This window comes from Onychostruthus taczanowskii, unplaced genomic scaffold (genome assembly GCF_017590055.1).
Source record: "Onychostruthus taczanowskii isolate IOZ18803 unplaced genomic scaffold, ASM1759005v1 scaffold14, whole genome shotgun sequence".
Classification (NCBI taxonomy): domain Eukaryota; kingdom Metazoa; phylum Chordata; class Aves; order Passeriformes; family Passeridae; genus Onychostruthus; species Onychostruthus taczanowskii.
In genome coordinates, this window is record NW_024498573.1 from 4,220,402 (window position 1) to 4,232,104 (window position 11,703).

Here is an 11,703-nt window from a genome sequence, read left to right on the forward strand (position 1 = left end):
ATATTTATTTTATTTCAACTATCACTCTGATTTGTCAGGTGTATTTTTTATGCACAGCAGGTGTACCCTAATGGGGTTAGGGAATAAACAGCAAATTGATGGGCTTACACACCCATTAGCTAATGGGTTACTAAGCAAAAGGGACTCTGTTTAACCCCACTGCACTTAGCCCACTGCTAGGAGGAATGTTAAAGACTATAAGCTAACACTCAAATGTCTCTCCATGGACCCAGGGGAAGAGAGCTCAAACTTTAATGCATCTCTTTTGATAGGCAGGTGAATGAATGTGGCTATCATTATGCAATCACACAGCTGTGGAACTATTTATCAGCCACACATCATGCCCCGTGAACCCTGTGTGCTCCTGTCCCCCTGCACTGCCAGCCTGTCCCTGTGGTGCACAGAGAGGGTTAAGCAGGATGAAATCCCCCCAGACAGGCCCTTCCCACATCCCACTTGCACAGCCCATGCAGAAAACACAGAGCTGCTACTGGGACCCGGCACTGCACACCTTGTTCTGAGCTTTTTTTTGTGCAAAGGCCTGTGTCAACACCAGCTTTAATCAGTTATTTCAAGATAGATGTGCCTCGTTAGCATCAGAACAATGCAATTACTTCCCCTCCTCCCCTCTCTCCAAATCCCGGGGTTTTATTGGCCTATTAATGGTTTGATTTGTTGTTGGTAGAAACAAGAAGGATTCCAACTCATTGATCATATTATCCTACAGATATCCAGCAGAATAAATAAATGGGATAATAAAACCCAAACCACCCTCTCAAAGGTTACATTTTCTCAATCCTTTAGTGTTCTGCATCATAGTTTATGTTCCCTTTCAACCACAAATACACCGTTCAGTGCAGTACATGACAGTCCAAAAAGGCCTGTAATGTTAAAGGTTATATTTGCAATCTTTTGCCATCTTTCTCACGCGGAAACAAGTCACGCTGATCCCGCTGTCCACAAACGCAATAAGGAACAACCCTCTGACACAGGTGGTATAATCAAAAGCCAATTCAAAAGGAGCCTTCTGTAAATATCAACTGGATCCAGGCATATGCATGCTTGGCTTGAAGCACCAGGAGCGTCCTGCTGGCTTCAATGGGGCGGCTCCTGCCTTGGAGGGAAATAGGCGCGGGCGTGACGGAGGGGTGAAGGTCGAGGAACAAAAAGCCAGGAGAGAATGTAGTTTTGTGTTGCTTTCCTCTGAGCAGTGACAAAAAACCTCACAGCCAGGGGGAAGCTCAGGTCCTTTCACACTCCTTTGTGGCTGTTCCTGGGGTGCTTTCAGGGGTCCCTTGCCTGTGGCTCTGGAGCCTGTAGGGGTTGTGGGGCAGTGCCTGGGGGATGTGGGGTGCTGAGGCAGGCAGAGGGGATGTGGCCCTGCTGGTGCCACTGGGCTCTCTGGGCTTTGCCTTGTTGCCAGGTCCTTCCTGGACAAGGAAAATGCTTCAGGCACCTGGCAGACCAACAGCTGGACTCTACAGCTTGGTTAAAACGCTGCTGCAGAAACTGCCACAGGCACAGATTGGAGTCCCAGGAGAGACTGGGACTCCAGTGTGGTCAAAATGACAGCTCAGGTCCCTCCTTATTCTAGGGAGTAGTGGTCAAGCAGAAATCTGCTGATGCCCACTGGAAGGTGAACTGCTCTGTTACCACCTCCAGATGAAGCTCCACAAGTGTGGGGTGGTTCAGGTGAGGCATGGATACAACATTAGGTTGTAGACTCTGCGTTGGAGACAATTTAATTTATGTTGGAACTCATCCTCATCAGTCTAAAAGGCTGCAGCAGCATAGCAACAAGCTTGTTAATTACTAAGCAATTATTTTACTCAACTTTTAGACCAACGGTATACCCAAAATATCCGCATCTGTTTCATTTTGAGTTCTTATTGTTCCTTCCATGCTGTAGCTGAGGTTATTTTGCAGCAGCTGCCAGTCATAGCAGTAACAACTTCCCCAGCAGCAGCAGCAGCAGCTTCCATTTGAAAAGCTCAGTGCACAGAAAGGGCTGTGATGGAGTGGAAAGGGTTTCTTTCTTAATATCCTCTTCCCCTAGGATAGACTATTTTGCCCTCTCCAGCAGAACATGCTTGGATCACACTGCAGAGTTTCTGACTGCTGCTTTTAAACAGGTATTTCTGTTTGTTTCTATCAACACATTTCAGCTCCTCTGGCATGCTGTCTCTGCAGCTCTAATAGAGACACTTCACATGTAATAGGGTCACACGGTGATCCTCACGTTCACTTCCATTCTATCACCATGTTAAATTGAAACAATGTGTGTGCATCAGATTTCTGCAGTGCAGGGGAGCTGCAGCATCTACAAGTTTTGTGGTGTGATGAAACTAATGATTTGGATTTTATTTTCTTGGTACCACATTCAGCTGGTAAACTCATGAAAATGCACCTTACCTCATTTTCTCTCTGTCTTTTTTACCTCTCAAGAGCTTTCACCAACAGATCTACTTTCATGCTGGAAAAAAAAAGTAATTCTATCAGTAATTTATGGAAATTAGAAAACTGATTAGCATAAAGCTTCTACTTGTGATAGTGGGGTTACAAAAGTGGGTTGATAGGTAAAAATGATCTCCTTAGTGATAATTAACTTTGATCTCTTAAATAACTGTTAACTTTCATAAAGAAGGAGAGTACAAATGACATTTGCATCATGGCAACTGTAAAAAGGCAGAACATAACTTTCATTGGAGATTACATGATAAGCTCTGTTCTCACAGAAAATATACTCGTTTCAAAGCAAAATGACATGAATTGTCAAGGACTGTTGGGTTTGCTCTTATATCCTGTGCTACCCTGAGTGCACTGAGATGAGACATTGCATATGCTTGTGTGAACAGCTCTGTACAGCCATGTAAATGATATGTATTTATCTACAAGGAAATGACAATGCACGCTCTGCTTAGCACTTCTATGGGACCATTCATCCAAGGACTCCCAAGTCCTTTCTAAACATTAATTCATTCTGACTACCATGTGGCTGTGAGGAAAGTAAATATTAGTCTTATTGCAGTATTATTGGGAAAAGGAGAGACACAGCAGCTGAGAGGCTCGCTCAAGGTCGGTAGATGCTAGCTGCAGTGCTGAGCCTCTGGGTGTGTGTGCAGGGCACAGCACTGGGCAGCACAGCTTCACCCCCTGAGCTCTGCTCCAGGCATGTTTTGAAAATTCTCCCACCAGTATTCATTTCTGAACAATTCCAGTGCCTGTTTGGGGCAGGACAGTCTTACCACCTCAGTTTTAAAAGTGAGAAACTGAGGAAAAGTAGAAAAAAAAATCAGAAGTGCTGACTAGCCATGAACATCCAGGTTGAGAAATCAAGGACCCACCAGTGTTGACCAGCAGACTCTTCCAGTCTGCAGTTCCAAGCTTAAGCCAGAAGACAAGCAGTTTTATTGAGTTTTATGGACTTTTTTAGAAACTAATACTACAAAACTGAGGCATAAAATCCCACTTGAATTTAACATGCAAGTAAAGGAGAATTTTTGCAGCCCAGTGTGCCAGACATAATTGTGATTGTGAGTCCTCTCGAAATGGATCTCACCAAGATTTACACATTGCTGGGGTTAGGATAAACTAAGTGTAAACCAGAAGTTACATATGAAATAAAGGGAGTATCAAGAAATGCAAAATTAAAATAACACCTTGAGATATAAATCCTTAGACCTGTACATCCTCTGAGTTTTTCTATTAATGGAAATCATCTTAGAATCTTTCTTGCACACTTAAGGCTCCTGGCACACTGACTTGTTGCAAAGAAACCACTGAAACATCTCAATATCTTTCTTCACTGGCTCCTCCAGACACTGAGTATGCCGGCCACTCTCTGAATCATTTTATCCTGTCATCTCTCTGCCTTTGATATGCATGAAGTTAAAGGGAAATGGCAGTTTCCTAACTTCTATTTCCACCCAATGTCATGGGAGAAAGGAAGGGAAAAAAATCACTTTTTTTAATGCAGCTTTTAAAATAGAAAAGCAAAAAAAAAAAAAAAAAAAATTTACCGCACTTAATAGGCCTCCCTTGCAATTTAAAAACTGATTTTCAGAAGCTCATATATTCAAATCTCCAAAGTCTATTTGAAGGCACATCTGAAGGTGCACCCTGCAACCTGTGTGTAGCAAACTCTTTTGAATCTTGTCCTTGAAACAAAAATTAGTGCCCCATGGGAGCTCAGCAGTGTAGACAACCACTAACTGCAGAATGACTGAAAGCAGAGCTGAGAGTCCTTGCAGCTGGGAGGGAGAAGGGGATGAGAGAGCGAGGGAAGATGAGAAACCCTTCAGGAGCCATTTGGGAGACACTCACTGGGAAGAAGAAAGAAAGACATGCACTAAAAACAACAGAAACACAGGTGGAAATGGCCTACTGGGAAATCAGGCTGTCAACAAACAAAAGCCGAAGGCCAGAAAGCAGTTTCAGTAGCAGCCCCTGCTAACAGGGCTTCAGTGTTCAGTAAATAAATTAGCAGCAGGTTTGACTGTTTGGAAATTAGTAGTGACATGATGAAAGCAGCAAATGACTTGCTTTTATCTGGAGTGGAAGCACTAAACTTCCAAAGAAATCCTTGCCTGTATCAGGAGAAGCAGAGATGCTTATATCAGCTTAGACTTGAACAACAATTACATCAGAAAAGTTTCATTTCATTTACCAAAGGCTCAGAACTTCATTTGTAACTGAGGAAACCTGTGTCCCTCTTGCCTGCTTCTGACAGCATCTCTCCTTTGAATGGTTTAGAATTTCGGAGGTAAAAATAATAAGATTAGGTAGATAAACAGACAGACAGATACCTGAACGTTTAAAAACAAGATGTAGAGTTGGGACATTAGATCAACTCTTCAATTGTTGTAAACTGGGAAAACTCCTTTGGGAGAAACTCCCGTGATTTACTTCTGTGAGAATCTGATTCTGTTTAATTAAATGGGAGCTAAATGAGGGGCTGAATAGTAAACACTTCAGCACGTGCTTAAACATTCAGCAAGTGCCAAAGTCCTATTGATTCCATTGAGATACAATTTGCTTAAGCACTCCTCCCCTGCAAGGGCTCTGACTGTACCAGGCCTCAGTTCCTGGAGTTGAATGTTCATCATGTCAGAGGAGCTAAGAAGGGGCTCTTTTCCCACATCCTCATCGCTTAGGAAGATAATTGGATAAGGAGTATTTGCTCCAAAGTGAGCAAATATTTACGTAAGCTGTGCTGAGTGTGCTCGATAAGGTGACAGGTCCAGGGGGAGGTTGGCACTGGCAGTGCACAGCAAGGATGTCCCGGCTAGTTCTTTGATCTCATGGGTCCATTCCACTCTGCCAATGTGTGTGGGTCCACTAAAACTTGAAATAGGAGCTCTGTCTTTATCACAGACACTGCCTTTGAGAAAGGGAAACAGCGCTGCTGTATCTGCTGTCCATCAGTTTGGGAGCTGGAGCTGCTGTGGGGTAATGCCATGAAATGCCCAGTCCAAAGAATCACAGGGCATGAAAATGGGCATGTTGCCCAGAGAGTTTGTGTAGCCACAGTACTGGAGGTGCTCAAGACTCAACTGGACACAACCCTAACCAATCTGATCTAATAAAACCTATTCTGAGCCAGGGCTTGGACCAGGTGACCTTCCATCCTAAATTATTCCATGAGTCTATAGAAACAAAACCTGACAGAAATGGCCAAGATTATGTGGAAGAATGTAATGGCTCGTACAGGCCTGTGAAAGGCAGCTCAGTCCCAATTATACTGAGAAATTAATTAATTAAGGCAGACATAACATAGTTGGGTTTTTAGTAAATTGTTAGTTTTGTTCTACCCACGAACTCAATAGGAAAGCTGGAGTTGCATAGCCTGCATAATAACACAATGAGGTAGACAAAAATCTATCCAACAGCTAGGAGCCAATGACTTATCATCAATGGCTTTGTGTCAAAAGAGAGAGAAGTATCAATTGGTCTCCCACGGGGATTGATACCAGAGCCAGTATTAATCAATATACTCATTAACAGCCCAGAGAATAATGTAAATTCAACAGCCACTGGATCTGGAGAAGATTCAAAGGAATTGTGGGAATGTGGCAAAGGAGGTAATGGCATATAAGAAACAGGCTTGTAGTCAAGCCATGTGTAGATTTCATCAGATGAATGAGCAACATTTAATATTTGTTTATTCAGGGAAGAATTTTACAGAATATCAATATAAAATACAGTGGGGATAGTGCCTAACCTCATCCCTTCTCAAGGGCCCAGGTTAATCAACTGCTTATTTCTCACACCATTGCAAAGGGATGAGGAAAGGTATGAGTTCAGATCCCTTAAAAGTCCTGCAAGATCACGTGTTAAATTGCCATTTAAAAATTTGCTTGGTGTCAGGTGTGAAATACTGTGGCTAAATGTCACAAGATATTTTGATTAAAAAAGATTGGGAGGGTCACTAAAATTCTGTGAAGACTGGATTCAATCCTAACTTATGTGCTTCACACCAGCTTTGATTAAAAATATTTAAACGTGTGGCAGGTGAAAATTGCACCAGTGATGACAATGGGACAAGATTTGACTTCTTGCAGTCTTGTATGGAAGGTGATACAAGTAAATCTTCTTCTCTCTCATCTCCTCAAACTCTCCTCATTTTCTGCATCTTCTCAACACGTAGTCCTGGGGTTGGATGTGTGCATCCCCCTCTATATGCCAGGAAATCTAAATTTGCTCAAAGATCACATTGGTGGAAGTGGGACTGAGCTGACCCAGTTGATAGCTATTAAACCCAAACGAATTGCCACATTCATCTGAAGTGTTTCCTGTATCACACAGGTCAGAACATTTCCCAGCATGGGTATCTCAATTTTTGGTTACTAGAAAATATAGCAAGAATTTATTCCATATATCAAGCCCTCATTTGCTGGAGAATGCATGGCCTCCCTTGCCCAAATGTTGATGGTGGGTTTATACATTCTCAATCTGAATTGGCTGTTGTAGCTAGCTGGTATCAGAATTTTTTCCCTCACATAGTTACCCAGTGTTACCATTTAACTCCATAATGCATGATAACTATCATTTTTATAAAATATGCTTATAAACCAGGAACTTCTATTACTCTCATTTAAACCCATGAAAACTCCCATGGACGTTAGTGCAAGCAGGACCTGATATTTATTCATCGAAAGCTGGAAGCGTGTGATGGAAAATAAGAAATCTTTTAAGCCACAGTTCTTAAGGGTATGTTGTGTGGTGTTTACTGTTCAACACATCAGAGCCTCATGGCCATATTAGTTGTATGAATGGGATAAGATTACTTGGGCAATTTTCCTCAACATTAGAAACAAATCACAGCTAAACCTCTGCTGGCTCCATACATTTTAAATTCCCATTTCCCCCTCACTAGAACAGAAAAATAAATACATAGATAGCTGACCAAACTTAGGAAGTGTTCAAAGCAATCAAGTGCAAATTCTCTCCTGTTAAAATGTGAATGAAACAGAAAACCTTTGACTGAGAGGTAACTTCAGAGATAAGTAGTTAGATAGATGCTATAGACAACAAGACACAAACAAATTAAATCTATTCCACTGAAACAGTGATATAATTTCCCTCCAGAGACTAAGACTGACAAAATAAACAAAGAAATAACATGTTTCTTAAGTTGTGAAATGTGACAGTCAATGGCAGATAGCAAAACAAAACTAAAAAGTGCTACAAGTTCTTAGCACAAACATGCTGTTCAGAGACAATGCAGCTCTAGTTTCCTTGGCTTGGACCTCCTAATAATCATAGTTTTTCACAATTCTCTCCTCTGAGGTTTTTCATCCTCTTTCCAGCATGGCTTTCCAGTTTAGGAAACACACTGTGTTTATTTTGAGGGACAGACTGATGGTGGAAATTAGCACATCTGGGAAAGGCAGAGCTGTTGGACACCCCTGAACGCCCAACAAAATGTGCAGGGATGTGCCTCAGTTTGGCTTGGATGGTAGATAAGACCTTGCTGAACACTGAGCACAGGCTGCAGAGCTTTGAAGGCACATTGGTGCCTTCATTTGAGGGCGCCTTTGAAGGACATCATTGCTCAATTTTAAGCGTTGTAGAGCTGGGGGCAAAGAAGGGAGCACTGGTCCACCAGCAGCTTGGCCTTCAGGAAATTCTGCCAACTGTATTTTCAGGATTTTCACAGTGGCAGAAACCTTTTTAAGGTTTCAGGGCAGTTCTGAGACTCCAGAGCCAAGAATTTTGCTATTTCAGATGTCCAAAATAAGTATTCTCAATAAAGAGAGAGTAAGAGAAGCCTCAGGCACTACTGAGATGGCCATAGTATAAAAGCAAGCTCTAAAGATAGAAGCAGAGGCATGAACTTGCCAAAGTGCAGTACAGCACTAATTTTCATGTTACTCATAGCAATCATTTTTCCATGAACAATCTGTATATGTCACAAATATCTCACTTATTCCCCATCCTTCATATGCACATAATAATCCTTTCACTTTATTTTAGTTGATAGTTTGCCTTTAAAATGTCAGGTCTTTTCCTCTCTAAGTTGCAAATTGCTTTTGTACCCAAAAGTTTGTCACGGGAAATATTTTAGCTCAGAGTCAGGTGAAGGAAAATGGGTCCTTCCATCCCAGCAGATGGTCAGAAACCAGTCCAGGGCTCAAACTTCCACCTCTTAATTCCTGAAAATGGGATTCATCTACAGAAGTCTAACTTTAAACACCTGATTTAAACAGCTTCCTTCCTCTTTGGAAGAATGGTTCCACTGGGTACCTCACCTGGCAAATGTTCCCAAACACTTTTTTTTCAGCCCAAAGGAGTTGCCAAGATCCCCCAGGAGGGTCCTGTCACACAAGAATAACCCCTGACTCACAGCACTGCACCATGTCTCCTCTCACTACCACTTGAAGAAGAATCTGGTCTCTGAATGCCCAAAAAATACAAAGCTGCCTGTTACTCTGAAGAAGGCATTTTGGACAAAAAAAGAAACACAGAACATAAAATTTGAAGCAATGTAGAAACCACCAGGCTGGTGGAAGGAAGGTGAGAGTGTAGCCAGCAGGTTCACTGCCTGTTTCAGCGTTTTGTGGGTGAGTGGTGGTCCAAGATACATTCAAAGAGCCAAAGTTGGGCCTTGGAGAGGTGTGAAATGTTGCATGTTTTCAACCAAAAGTTTTATGACAAAGCTGCATGGTGGTCTCTGGGAAATTAGGAGGCTTGAAAGCTGTGGAACTTTCTCCAAGTTTTTGGGGCTGTGGCAGTGCCAGCCAGGTGAGCTATCAAAGAACACTCTCTTTTTATAGCCCTGGAGAGAGTGGCTCCTGCCACAACAGTACAAAACAAACAGCCACTCAGGAAATCATATTCTGACTCATTTTTCAAGGGTGCTGAGTCCAGGTGGCATCCACAAACTTTGGTGGAGCAATTTGAGTTGGCAGCATCCTGGGATCTCCTGGCATTCTGGGCTCTTCCTTCTGCCACTAAAGAGCACCCACTGTACACTTAAACCAGACTGAGTGTGCTCTGCAGCCTATTTCCATGTTAAGTAGCAATTCTGAATTACATAACGCCACATTTCTCTCCAGCACTCATCTGATAACAATAACAAGCTCTGTATCTGAGAGACTTGCACATTTATGTTGGCACTGTTGGAAATACTAACACGAGCTTGAATCTCTTCTGTGTTCTCAAAGACCAACAAACACCATTCATTTCCTACAGATTAGTTTCAACCTAACAAGCATTTTGTTGAGCCCCAAAGAATATTTCATTTATTTAGATAATGCTGATTGCTCACTTATGAGCAGCAGTTCATTCAGTAAGGAACAGACTGTTATAGCTCAGTATTTTTTAAAAGAATGAGGGAAAAAAACCCCTCAAACAGCAACTTGAGGGTTGTATTTAATGCTCAAAAGACAGCGCGTCATTATGATAAGCGGATCTATTGCTGTGAATAATGGAGAAGGTTTAGTCACACAATGGTACAGATACAATTAGAATAAATATTTAAAGGCATGTTTTGCAAAGCTGGAGCATGTTCTAACCCCCCCATCCAAGGACTCAGTGCCATCACAGCACAGGGTGTGTATTGCATCAGTATGCCAGGGGCAGCCATGCGGAAGGGTTTTTGCAGAATATATGAGATTTATGCAGTAGGATGGGCAGAATTATTCCCTGCTGGAAGCAGAGGAGGGGCTGTTCTGCAAGGCCACAATGCCACCACTTCCCAAAAGGGCAGGTCCTCCCCTCTCCAGCCTGCCCACACGCTCACCTCTCGGGTCAGGTATGCAGGGCTCGCGCCGAGAGCGTGGCGTGAAGCCAGGCTGGGGGGTGCCCGGGCAGGCATGCTTCCCTCTGGGGAGAAATGCTCAGCCAGCTTGGAGGGGAGGATTCAGCGAGAGGAGAAAAAGTGGCATTTGCTGCACTTTCTCTGCTCCAGCAACTCCTGTGCCAGATGTATTGGTCATGGGCCAGTCAGCTGCCCTGAGCTGATGGGGCTGAGCTGCAGGGAGAGTGGAGCTGCCAGCACTGCAAAGATCAGGAGTGTTGTGGGCTCCAAAGGCTCCCCAGTAAATCTGTCTGGCATTTCCCCCTTCCTTCTGCACCTTGAGTTTCCTCTTGCTGGAGGCTGGGGTACTCAGCTACAATGACAGCATGCTGGGCTCCCAGAAAATATCTGTGTTTTCCGTGGTGGCCTTATTACAATGGCACTTAACAATCCGTAAGATTTAATAAACACACAAACTCTTTTTGTATGAAAAAATGGAACTGAGAACTGGACTCAAATGGAAACCTCAAAGGGAAATTTATTTATGAGTGAGGAAAGCATGAGTGCAAAGGAAAGGGCCTGGACTGGTGTACAACTGGGAACAGAGAGTGATCACAAAGGAAAAGAAAGAGAATTAAAAACATAATTGAGAAAAACAGAACTTACAAAACACAGTGAAAGAACCTATCCTATTTTCTTCAAGCTCTATGCTTTTAAAGGGTGGCATTACTATTGCTAGCACAAGGAATAGGTTTCCTCTGAGATAGAAAAACATTTGAATTTTTTTTCCCCTTTTTATTAATCATCAGTGGTGTGGGGAGGGGGAAACCCCCTGAGAATTCAATGACAGGAAAAAAAAATGGTTTGTGAAGTCAGACTCAGTTTGTGTACCTAAAAAGCAATATGATTGATTTGCAAAAACCTCTAGCTTCACAAAGTTCTTCCATCTCTAATGAGAACTAACAGCATTTTTGTCCAGCTTCCCTGCAAAATATTGTTCTAGTGCTGAATCCATCAACAAAAATGGCTAAGCATTAGCTTTCTTAATGGCCTCTGGTTTCACTTGCCAGCAGCTGCAGATGGAGCAGGGTAAGCAGGGCTGGGGCTGCATTGTGCTGGTCTGCTGCAGATCTCAGCTGCAATTTGCTGGTTTAGAAGCAAGCCCAAATAGTGGCTTTTTAGTGCATTCTGAACACAACTCTGCTTTAAAATCACAGAATGTTTCTAGCTCTGGGAAGGCACAAGAGGCTAATGGTGGCACAAGTTAATTCATGTAAATTGTTACACGAGTGAATTTCGTGGTGAAGTAGAATAAACAAAGGAAGGAAAAAGTAAAGGAGGAGGCTATGGTAAGAGGTTTGATAATGACAGCAGAAGTTGTGAATTATTTTTTTATTTTTTTACTTCTTATCTCTCCTTTGAGTGTGTGATCACAAAAACCCTCACCTCTACCTGCCTGCAAG